Raw genomic sequence first — 12,010 nt, 5'->3', positions numbered from 1 at the left:
AGGGAGCTCTTCTTAATATTTTGACACCAAAATCATGTCGATACACCTTACCGACTGCGAGTAAAGCCACCCACGCTTTAACTTGACAGACTGTATATTAATCTCAGCAGAAAAATTGACAATCCAAATATTTTTTGTGAAATCAAAGTTTGCCAGGTCATTCTAAAATATATACATACATTCTTTAATGCATTACATTTTTAAGATGACAGAAAGAGAATGATTTAAGAGCACGAAAAAAGTGGATATTTAAAAGAACTCTCTAAATCAGTAGCTCTAACTATATCTTAAATTGAAATGCAGCTTTTCGCTGGTAAATTTTGTTCCGCGTTCTGGTTATTTTAACTGAATTCTTCAAAAAGTAGGATAAACAATTTCAAACAGTAGGGTGCACTGTGATTTTAAAACAAATTTTATGGAAAACTTCAAGTAATTATAATACCATATAATGCTATATCATTGGATTTCAACCGAGTTTTAAGAATTTCAAAGGATTTCATAGAATTGTAAAATAATTAAATAGAGCTTAAAGAATTTAAAAATATTTCTAAAGATTTCATGGGAATTGGAATGACTGCAAAGGATTTATCGTGATTACAATAAATTTCAAAATATTTCAATAAAATTCAAATAATTTCAAGAGGTTTTAAAGAACTTTGTAATAGGATTTAACGTAATTACGTTATAATTCGAAGGATTTCGTCCGATTTTAAAATGTTCACTAAAACATTTTAAGAATTTCCAAGACTTTCATGGGATTTAAAAAGAAATCGAGGGTGTTTAAAGAATTTTAATAAATTTCAAAAGATTTTAAGAATCAAGGGCTTTTAAAGGATTTCATGGGATTTCAAAGGATTACATGCGATTTTGTAGAATTTCGATGATGACCCGCACTTTAATCAAATACAAAATATTTTGAATAATTTCAAGCAAGTGTTTTTCAAGTATTTCACGGGTGTTGAAGCTGTTTTGTTAAATTTTAAAAGATTTTTAGGAATTTTAATTGATTTCATAAGACTTAGAGAATGCATGGGAGTTCAATGAATATTAAGAGATTTTAAAAGATTTCAAGAATTGAGGGCTTTAAAATGGTTTCATAGGATTTCTAAGGATTGCAAAAGATGGATCAGAATTACAATAGATTTCAAACTATTTTACTAGAATTCGGAAAATTTCAAGGGGGTTTAAAGTATTTTACAAAACTTAACGGAATTACTTTCACTATTAAAGGTTTTTAAAATATTGTTTTGAAAAACCTTCCAATAATTTCAATGGATTCAATGAGATTTTAAAAAACCTTAAAGGAATTCATATGGGGTGTTGAAGGGTTTCAATAGGTTTGAAGGATTTAATCATATGGAAAATGATTTTAACTGATTTTAAAGAATTTCATGGTATTTCATGGGGGCGTGTCTACCAGATATCAAGTTTATATAAATCCTCGACTCAAACAAGTATTTCAGTAACGCATTACCTATACTTTTATTTTCAGATATTGAACTGGTTTTGTGCAATATTTCTTCCAATGTATGATACGCGAATAGTGGCATTATTGCAAAGAATAGATAAAATATGGTCTCTGTAAAAAAAGGTTCATAAGACATTCCATCTTTCTTCGAAGCTTCTAGCCTGATTTGAGCGAACGTTGGAAACTAGAAAAGTAAGAAACTTTGTTATGAGTTTTTTTTCGATGAATCGCCCTTCGCGAATAAAGTACACCAATAGCTCTATACTTTTTATTCCGCAAAGAAACTTGGATCATATGTGCTATATAGTTTGTTAAACCTGGAAGGCTAGCGCAACCATGGTGAGATTATATTGCCAACGTATGGTTATCTCAAGTAAAATTGGCCTTTTTATTGAAACCAATGTCTCAAGCTCTTAAGACATTTTATATAATTATGTTTTAAGGTACTAAATTATACAGGAGAGCTAAACTGAAATATTGACAGCAATGTTATAGTTTTCACCAATTTCAAACAGTATAATTTAACATTTACCTTTTAACCTTTTAACCTTTTAACCTTTTAAGAAAAGTACAAATAAAAAATTGTGAACTGGAGAATAATTTTGAATTATAATTTCGGTATAGGATTTTATATGATTTACCTAAAGGTAAAAATAGAGCACAATGCTGCAAACCCAGGTGAAAAAGTTATATATAGTTTATATATAGTGGATAAAACAATGATATTTTTTATTTGTTTCATGTAAAACAAATTAAAAACTAGGAAACGAGGTAAGGAAGAGGATGTATTGGGAAACAGAAGAGAACAGAAAGTACATAATATGTGAATGGGAGGAGGAAACATGGGAGCATGTATAGGAAGGATGTAGAAGAGGAATAGAAGATAAATGAAGCTGGCAAGAGAATTTGGTAAATATTCTAGGGGAGGAAGAATTCGGGGAAAAATGGATGAAGGAGTTGGAGGGTACTAGAGGAGTGAAAGAAAAAGAATGAAAGAATGCATGTAAAAAAATGGCAAAATTGAGGTACAAAAAAGTGAATGAAAAAGGAAACGGAAGTCGCTTAAATTAGAAGCATGAAGGTTGTAAGTAATAGTTGTGTAATATCATAATTAGACTAAGATGCGGTTGCGTTATCCCTCTACCTCTCTCGCTTGCACTCTCGGTCTCGATCGCTCACTCGTTCGCTAACACATCCTAAATTGTGCTGTCGAAATGAATAGTAATAAGGATCTAAATATGAGATTTTATGTAAATAGTTGTAAATACAGTGCAACTCTTCTATAGCGCCGATTTTGGGGCTAACGGTGGGTGGGAACTAACTCTCCCCGCTCCGCTTTTGTTTGTTCACGTCTGAGTGCTCGCCTGAGTGAGAAGCGCATCCCCCGCGCACCCCGTGCAGCTCCTGTTAAAGGCCAATTCAGGCTAGCCGTTCTCAGTTGCGGTTCGCCGGTCCGGTTGGACTCTCGGCCAATCAGCGCGTATTCGGTCCCGATTCCGGTACGGTTCGAGCATTTAGGTTCGATTCTAATTTCAACCGTGCCGTTTGCAACCGTAGCCAATGAGAGCGCTCGCTAAAGCCACGAGGCCTGTCAGCTGTTTCTCGAGCTTGCTGCACGTCACTAACGTCACTTTAATCTATGAACCGCGCATGCGTGAGAATGACAATCGTGTAAGCTGAATCGGCTATAGAAGGTAAGACTATTAAAACGTTTCACTGTAATTTTAAATATTAATAATAAAATTTTATAAAAATATGTAGGTGGAAAGCTTGTAAGGAATGGAAGTCATGTAAACCCTTAGGGGACACATTATGAATAATGAAGAACTTTTTCCCCTCAGAAAGTTTATATGAGTACACTGGAACTTGGATTTAAGACTGGCCTCGGCCATGTCTTGCAGTGGCCTTGAACATAAATCCACGCAATCGCAAATTAAACAGTTAGGGCCGCAAGAACCATATATATTGGGTATGGATGTATGCTATCAGCTGACGCAACTACCCAGGTGAAAAATGTATAGGCATTATGGTTTATAAATAATATAAATAATAATAATAATAATAAATTTCAACAGGAAGGTTGACCAAATCGTTCTCTTATGCAAATAAGTTTACCCATGTTCTTTTATTTTCAAAACAAAACAAAAATATTTTTAGCCGTTGCTATGACTTTGCAAATACAGTGCACAATGAAAGGCCCAACCGAAGGTTAACTTATTTTGCAGCCGTCCACCTGCAGAGTCTCTTCAGCCGGTGTTCAACTTAAATGTGTCATTATTCATAAGCTTTTCTTACTCTTTTCTCAATTAAATTAAAAGTTTATCTATTCTTTTTTCTTTCTAGAAATCTGTTCTTAATAGTTCCAAAAATATCAATTCAAAATATGAAGTTACAGAAATACTGTGAAACCCTTCAATAGCCCTCCCTGATATAGCCCTTCCAAAAATCGACGCCGCGCCGTATGTACACTCAAAAAAATGTTTGTTTGAATTCATATAATTGAATCAGACAAATTTTTTGCTTTAATAAAAAAAGGTTTATTTAATTTGAAGAAATGGAAACTATTTGCCTTATTGATTGAAACGAATAATTTGTTTAGTACAATTGGTTTAATTTAAACAGAAAATTGACTTTTATTAAACAATGCATTTGTTTAAAATCTGTTTATTCAAATTCATAAAAATATTTGTTTGATTCAAACAAAAAATACAGTACAAAGTAGTACTACAAAGTGCCGCTAGGTGTGATAAAGCGCTGCCGGCGGTTTCTAAGTAACTAACCTAGAATCTGAATTAATTTATCATGTGATTTATTTGATGAAATTGGTATTTTTTCAGTGTTGTATTATTCTAGAGGTTCTGATTCACTGTAAAATCTTAAATTAATTAGAAAATGGATGAAATATCTCTAGTTTAGGAATTACTCGAATTGTAGGGCGTTTACCTTGGATATAATTGAAGATTTCGAATGTGAGTAAATCTTTTTCAATACTAACCTCCTTTCTTTATGAAGATGATTTATGAAATCAATCATGTTTTTTTCTATTATAATTATCATTGTATAATTGAAAGCAGGAACACTTATACTATATATACATTCAATTCAAATGTCTAACTCTGGTACATTTCTCATTATTCTAATTTATGATTGCTTTATTCAGAAATGAGAAGCACAGAGTTAACAATTAACCAGAATATTAAGCTTCGGAATGAATACGTGTTTCTGGGTTTATATATACAACGATAATTATGATTATAAATAAGCATATTATCGAGCTTATACATTATTTTTATAAAGAATGCTGAATTTTGAGGTTAAGTGTAAAAAAAAGATTTACTTCAATTGAACATAGTCTATAATTATTTTTAAAATATATATTCAATGTAAACAAGAACTTTACTTATTTTAAACCAGGTATTTATTTTAACGAGCCAAAAATGTATTTGAACCAAACAAATAAAGACAAACAACAAATTGATTCGAATTAAACATTTGTTTGACCCCATATTAAAGAAATAATTTGTTTAATTCAAACAAAATTTGTTTGATTCAAACATTTTTCTGAATGTAGGTGTAATTAGAGCAACGCGGGGTCTGCGGTTGTCACTCAGGCGTGAACAAACAAATGCGGAGCGGGCTATAATGAGTTAGTTCCCACCCGCCGTCAGCCCCAAAATCGGCGATATAGAAGTGTTTCACTGTATATCCGAGACTGACAATGAGCTCCAAATATTGCCATTTTATGCGATTTTTGATATGCCTAAAACTTTTGCATGACATTTCTGACATATAAAAATTCGATAAATGTAATATTCACTGATAAGTGATCAAGCATATGAAAGTTCAAATAAATTGACTTATAATTTCCTGACCAAAATCGAAGAAGTAAAACTTGGAAACATTTTATATGCTAAACTCCATAAGACATAAAAATGGCTAGAGCAACGGCTAAAAATATTTTTCTTCAAATAAAAAAACATGGGTAAATTTATTTGCCTAAGAGAACGATTTGGTGACGTGCTCGTTGAAATTTTTCAAATATTATTTTTTGGGCCACCCAAAAATGGACAAAATACTGGTATTTTTTATATGTTTTATACAGAAACAACTTATAAAACAAATGGAAATTTTCATTGGCTTGTCCAAAATATATGAACTATTTATAACGTTGTCATCTGCGTAATGCGCTAAGGGTACTGCCTTTATTCCAGTTATCATGCACGACTTCATAAATCCAAGGTTCAGTGTATTTGTGACAAGCCAATTAATAATAATAACAAAGACTTTTTAAGATTATGTGAATTAATCATTTGAATGCGAAGAACAACAAATATTATTTAAAAAAGCTTTTACTAAGTATGTACTTAAAATCTGTTTAGGCGTTATTCTCCCATTGAAACCGTTTTATTTTATAGAAAATCATTAAAAGACTTATATGACTCGTCAGAAAGTGTAATAATATACTGAGCTTAATCAAAAAATAATAATAATTGAATAAATATTAATTATTCAAAATGTGTCTTTTTCTGGTCAACTTTGATTTAAGCCCACATTTTCAATTTTCTTCTTATTATATTCAGTATCATTAAAAAAGCATTACCAAATGCGGTAACAAAAAAATTATACGATGAATATTTCTTAAAATTGTGTGGCCTACGAATAATTAATTCTGGTGCTTCTTTTTAACACTTAGACAGAAATAAAATTGACGTCTTTATTTTTCGTTAACTTAATACGAATTAATTGTATAAGCGTAAATTCAAAAAAATTCCAATGTCATTCCTTTCTTAATTTTTGTTTGCGAATTTGTATTTGGGGACATTTTTTAAACTTCTATAATTAAAATTGAAAATTATAGTTTTAAATGAACAATTCTAAACCAGGTTTATATTTAGCTCTTGAATATACATTTTTTTGCTTCAGTTTTAAATTGAATAATTTACGATTTAAACTTTTTTAATTGCTTGGGTTCAATATAAGTCAGTTTAAAATTTAATCATTTTAAACCTAAATATTCCAAATTGCTTGGTCTCAATTTTAAACGCACAATATTGTCTGCTTTTTTAAATTCTTGGGAATTGTATTATTTTATCATTTGTAATTTATATATGAAGTCCCTGGGGCCAAATTGAAAGAACTTATAACTTGCACAATTTTCATTTTAAAGGTTTTTTAATGTAAATATTTTTAATTGATTTATCTAGAATTAATTAAAAATAATAAAAAAATGAATGCAATAATTTATTCATTTGAGGCTTAAAACTATAAGATTTTAGAAGTAGATACTGAACGTTTTTTATTTAAAAATGTTTCAAAATATTGAACATTTTAGACTGAACTTAAAAATAAAACAATTTCGGATTAAAATACTTAAAATTGCGCAATTTAAAATATTGGATTCATATATGGCGCAGTTTTTTTTTAAATCTTATTTTTCATTTTCAATACAATATTTTTAAATTGTCCGATTTTTAGTTGAAAATTAAAAAAATTAATTATTTAAAAGTGAAAAATATTTGATTTGAAAATCGTGTGAATTTGAATTTTTGATTACTCAATTGCGAAAGTTTTAAATTTGAAATTATACGATTTTGATTCCCTTCAATTTCAAACAAACCAATTTTTAAAATGTTAATCTAAAAATATTGAATTTTGAACGTTTTGAAATTAAAAGCTTTGTTCTAGAAGTGATACAATTTGCACTCCTTTCGAATAAAATTGTCCTTTTTTCATAATTTTGCTCAATCTAAAATTCTTTGACTCGGAACATTTTGAATTATAATTGATTATTACAGTTCCCTATACTGTAAATGCTTTCAGTTCACAATTAATAATTAAATATATTTATTTGTATGCTAGGAAATATAAAAACCCAGTGACGTGAAAGCGCGGTTACATTTATGGCTAGATTAAAAAAATTAGGAGCATTAATAAAATTCGAATATTATGTGACTTTTCGAAAAGGACATTGACACCTGAGTCAGGGAATAAGTTTTCTGATTGCTAAAGTACAAACTTGGGTTCTTGGATGATCTCTTGGGTGAAATATTTAAACCAGTCTGCCGCCTGAGGCTGATTTCTGATGAGAAACTTCCCTTTCGCTGGATCGACACTCCGCTTTGGGTTAGAAGCACCCCGTACAAGAGTACATCATATTCAGGGTGTTCGTAGCATGTGCCATGGATTTAGTATGTCACCAACCTTATTCACTGAGAAAAATGTTTGGATCGGACAACAAAACGACTTAGTTGCTTTGGAAGCAACAAAATACTTATACTGTCTAAACAAAATACTTTTATTGTCTAAAAAAAATAGTTTTCTGTCTCTACAAAATATTTTCATTATTTTAAGAAATGTTTTGACGACATAACTAAATTTTGGTTACTTCTTCAAGAGGTTTTTTGAGATAACGAAAATAAATACGCAAAAAAAATTAATAGAGTGCGAGTCAAAAATGTCCATAAAAAATAATATAAGCTACCTATTTTATGAAAATCTTGCATCTATAAATTAAGAAACATTGGTGTCAAACTACAGGTAATCACGATAAATAAATTTTCAAAGCTATCTTATTACTTTCGCAATTCAGTTTTTTGACGCAAAAATAACATTTTTTTTTATAAAATATCAATTTCGCACATGATCAGAATATAAATTTTCCAAATTGGTTGCGAAGGAGATTTTTTTGATTCCATGATGCTTTAACACGGGATTAGTTTTGTAATTTAAACAAAAAATTCTGTAAGACAGTCAATTTCTTCCATGTAGGTAATATTTCAACTAAAAAGAATTAAATTTTAAATAAAAATATTTCTATCTTCATATTGGCTTTTATTAATTCAGTTTGGATTTAAGCGAAAAGAACGAGAAAAAGAAGTTTCTTGAAAACAAGGGGGGAAAGAAGAATTCTTGAAAAAGGGGTAAGAGGCGAATAAGGGTATGAGTATGAAATCTGTAAGACCCTAAAATAAAACAAGAAACGTACAAACATAATATTTAGATACTTTACTTGTAAAATAAAATCACTAATTTTCTGATCCCTAAGCATTTTAACGTCTCTAAACAAGATGGTTCCATTTCGGAGAGACGAAATGAAAAGGTCTCGTGGAGACAAAATGAAAAGATGGTAACTCGGGTGGCGAAATCTCGAAGCTTCAAAATCTCATTTAAATTGCATTGCGGACACCAGCGCCCCCAACTCTGTAGCACATTTTTATTTGGTCTCCACGAGTTAGTACCTTTTCTTTCTGGTGTCTCCGAGATGCAACCTTTTCATTTGGACACGTGGATTACAAAAAGTTGTTATACAAATTTATATTTTTAGTGTGTGATATCACATTTTTCATTAAGGTCCCTTTCCCCCTCCATGGCACAAATCGTCACAAATTCTGTTACCCCCCCCCCCCCCCCCCCCCCCCCCCCCCCCCCCCCCAGCAGTTTTACGTAGTTTTTGAATAACCTATTCTAAAGAAAGACTAAACAAGATATAAGTTAGTGAAAAAATGTCTAAAACTTCATCTCGCTAGGTTTTCAATGCTTTAGACTTTCAAGATATATGGTCTGCAATCTCCCCTGACAGGAAAGACCCAGAGTTCAATATTCAGCTTTATAAGAGTAGAATTGGAAATAAACTAAACGATTGGCGCCTTTTCACGAGGTCACGAAGATCGCTGAGGGTTGATTGCAAGGCTCTATTTCATGTGATTGTATGCAGTTGTTAAGACAAAAAATAAGAGGTCTTTCTTTCATCTTTGAGACGAAACATGTTTATGAAGTAAGTAAATATTCATGTTAAAAATGGAGGGCGAGAAATTTTCATAGGATAAGCGGGAAGAAATTTGATCACAGTGTCTTTGAAACAAGCGTATTTTGTTTACTTGCTTAACTTACTTAACAGTTTTATGAAGTTTGTAAACTGCAGTAGGAGTCATGAAAATTAGATTTCTTTTCCCATGCCGAAGGACTACTTTGTTTTCAATCCTCCACCTAGCTATCTTTGAGAGGAAGCATCTTGCCACAAACAGTTTTATGTCCGTAAACACATTACATTATAGTCATTCAATTATGCGCTTTTCCACAGACTCAAAATTCGCAACTGCACATTTTTTTGTAAATTCGTAATGTCAAACAGGCTAATTGCGAACATGTGGGGTAAATTTAGTCATTTCTAAATTTATAGTTTTTTTAACCATAATCTAGAACCGTTTAAGGCTGGAACTGATTCCAGATTCTTGGAACAGGCTTGAGTAATTTATTCTATCAATTTGCAGAATTTACGGATCTCTGAATTTACCCCACATGTCCAAAATTAACCTGTTTGACGGTACTTGTAATGTCTTCTTGTAGTGAAAGAAGTTCTGACATAATTGAGCCGTTCTCTAGAAAAACTACCTAAGTCGACTTAGATTTCAGCACGATATGGCCGTTGAAGCTTTTCAAAATGTCTGTTTACAAAAAAAAGGATATGGTAGGGTTTTAAAAATGTTTCCATAATATAAAGCATGCACGTATTTTTGAAGTGAAACTTCTTTGGAGACGGGAGTGGATTGAAAGAAAAATGAACGACCGACCGAATGAACGGATATCTGTCTTTTCACTTTTGCCGTGTGACTTTACTGCCACAATTGGTTTCTTGATGTATAAAAACACATTTAAAAATGTTTCTGTAACAATTTCGTTCAATACAATGCGGTTCAATTATAAAGTATTGTATTTAGTGGATATCCATCAGAAAGCTTTATTTCTTTCTGGGACAAAATCATCCCGTATTTTTTCTAGATTTAAAGAAAAATATTAAGAGGTTGATATGAAGGTTTTTATACCGAAAATACGACTTTTTAAATTTTCGTTTCTACGATTTTAACTATTCAATCCTTTAAAGTGCAGTAAATTCTTTATCGGGGTGTTAGGTGATCCTAAAATTATATTGGTTATTAACAACAAATCTCAAAGCTGCGATATATGATACGTTGAGGTTAAGAGGTCAAATTCATAACTAATTATTTTTTTAATTTATGAAACTTTCAGAAAATATTACTTAAATTATTGACAATAATGTTTACTATTTGAAAAAAAATTGAAGCCATATACTTGTTTTACGATTGAAAAATAGTAACTTTACAAAATTGATAAATTCTTGATAAATGAAAGTTTGTTGTTCCTTATTTTTTATTTTTACCAACTTTAATCGCGCAATACGCGCGCGTGTAGTTTTTTGATTTAAGGGGAACAATCAGTTTAAATACGAAATGAAAATTTCTAATAGCTATTTTTTAATGTTTATTTGTATTAAAGATTATAGACATATAACTTTCATAAAATTCTTGAGAAAATTAAAAAATATTTTTGAAGATTTCAGATACATATTATATTTAGTAAAGTTTTCATACATTTTTTTCTTTTACAGGATTTTACTGAAGTTTGGAAGAAATTTAAAAATAATTAATAACATTAACATTGTATAAAATCTTGCAAAATTAAAAACAAATACCGTCCAGCTTTTTATAATTTCAAAAAGATTTTGAAATGTTTTACAATCTTTATATATGATCGATTGAAATTAAATGCTCAACATACAAAAAATCAAAATTCTCAGAAAACTTTAAAATTTTGAAACCTTCAAGAATCTACACTTTGGTTAATTTTTTTTTTTTATCTGTTCTGATTTTTAATTATTTTTGGAATATTTAAAAAACTTTTAAGTATGTTTTTAAATTATTCGAGTTTTACCTACAATTTTGACAAAATCTTTAAAAATTGACTTAAAATCTTCGAAATTCTTGTTGAAATGTTTCAAAATCTGTTTAAGTAATCTCTTGAAATTAACTTTGCAGAATTAAGAAATATTTTTAATATTTCCAGAAATCTAAACAAAATTTTGTTATTCTCTTGAAACCTTTCCAATTTCTTGAAAAGTTTCTAAATTTTTTGTTCGAAATCTTCAAAAATCTACGTTTTAAATTTTTTGAAATGTATTGTTATCTTTTTAAATTATGTCTTAAAATTCGATTTTCAAAATGAAAAACCATTTAAAATGTTCTCAGGAATTTCAAGTACATTTTAGCATTCTCTTGAATCCTTTGGAAATTCTTTAAAAGTTTATTTTTTTAGAAACTTTGAGTAAACTATCTATTAAAAATTAAATATTCTAAATATTTCGTTATATGTATGTAATATTTCTGGAAAGTTTCATAATTTTAAAACATTTCCCACACTAGATTTTTTTCATAACGAACCAAATCTGAAGGTTAGGTGATAAAGAATTACCTGTATTGTACAAGATGGGATGCTTAAAATTGTAGAGAGTGAAATTTAAAAACTAAAAAGTCGAATTTTAGTCATAAAAACTTCCATAACTACTTATAAATATTTTTTTTTAATCTGGCAAAAATAGGGGATCATTTTCTCGCCCAAAAGAAGCAAATTAGCCTAGCTATTATAGTTTGTTTTATAAATTAAAGCGCACCAACTTAGCCTCCGCACCCACAATATAGCCTTGCTATATTGCATTCTCCTCCCCTACTTGTCCTACGATTCCATCTC

At 30.2% G+C, this 12,010-nt stretch overlaps 1 protein-coding gene across 5 annotated transcripts in view; it reads right to left on the bottom strand.

Annotated features, from left to right (window-relative positions):
- Positions 1 to 12,010, bottom strand: part of LOC117179323 (glutamate-gated chloride channel) — a 102,651-nt gene that overhangs the window by 82,153 nt on the left and 8,488 nt on the right. The window lies entirely within an intron of this gene.

This window comes from Belonocnema kinseyi, chromosome 9 (assembly GCF_010883055.1).
Source record: "Belonocnema kinseyi isolate 2016_QV_RU_SX_M_011 chromosome 9, B_treatae_v1, whole genome shotgun sequence".
NCBI lineage: Eukaryota > Metazoa > Arthropoda > Insecta > Hymenoptera > Cynipidae > Belonocnema > Belonocnema kinseyi.
This window is presented reverse-complemented; position numbering and strand designations above follow the sequence as displayed.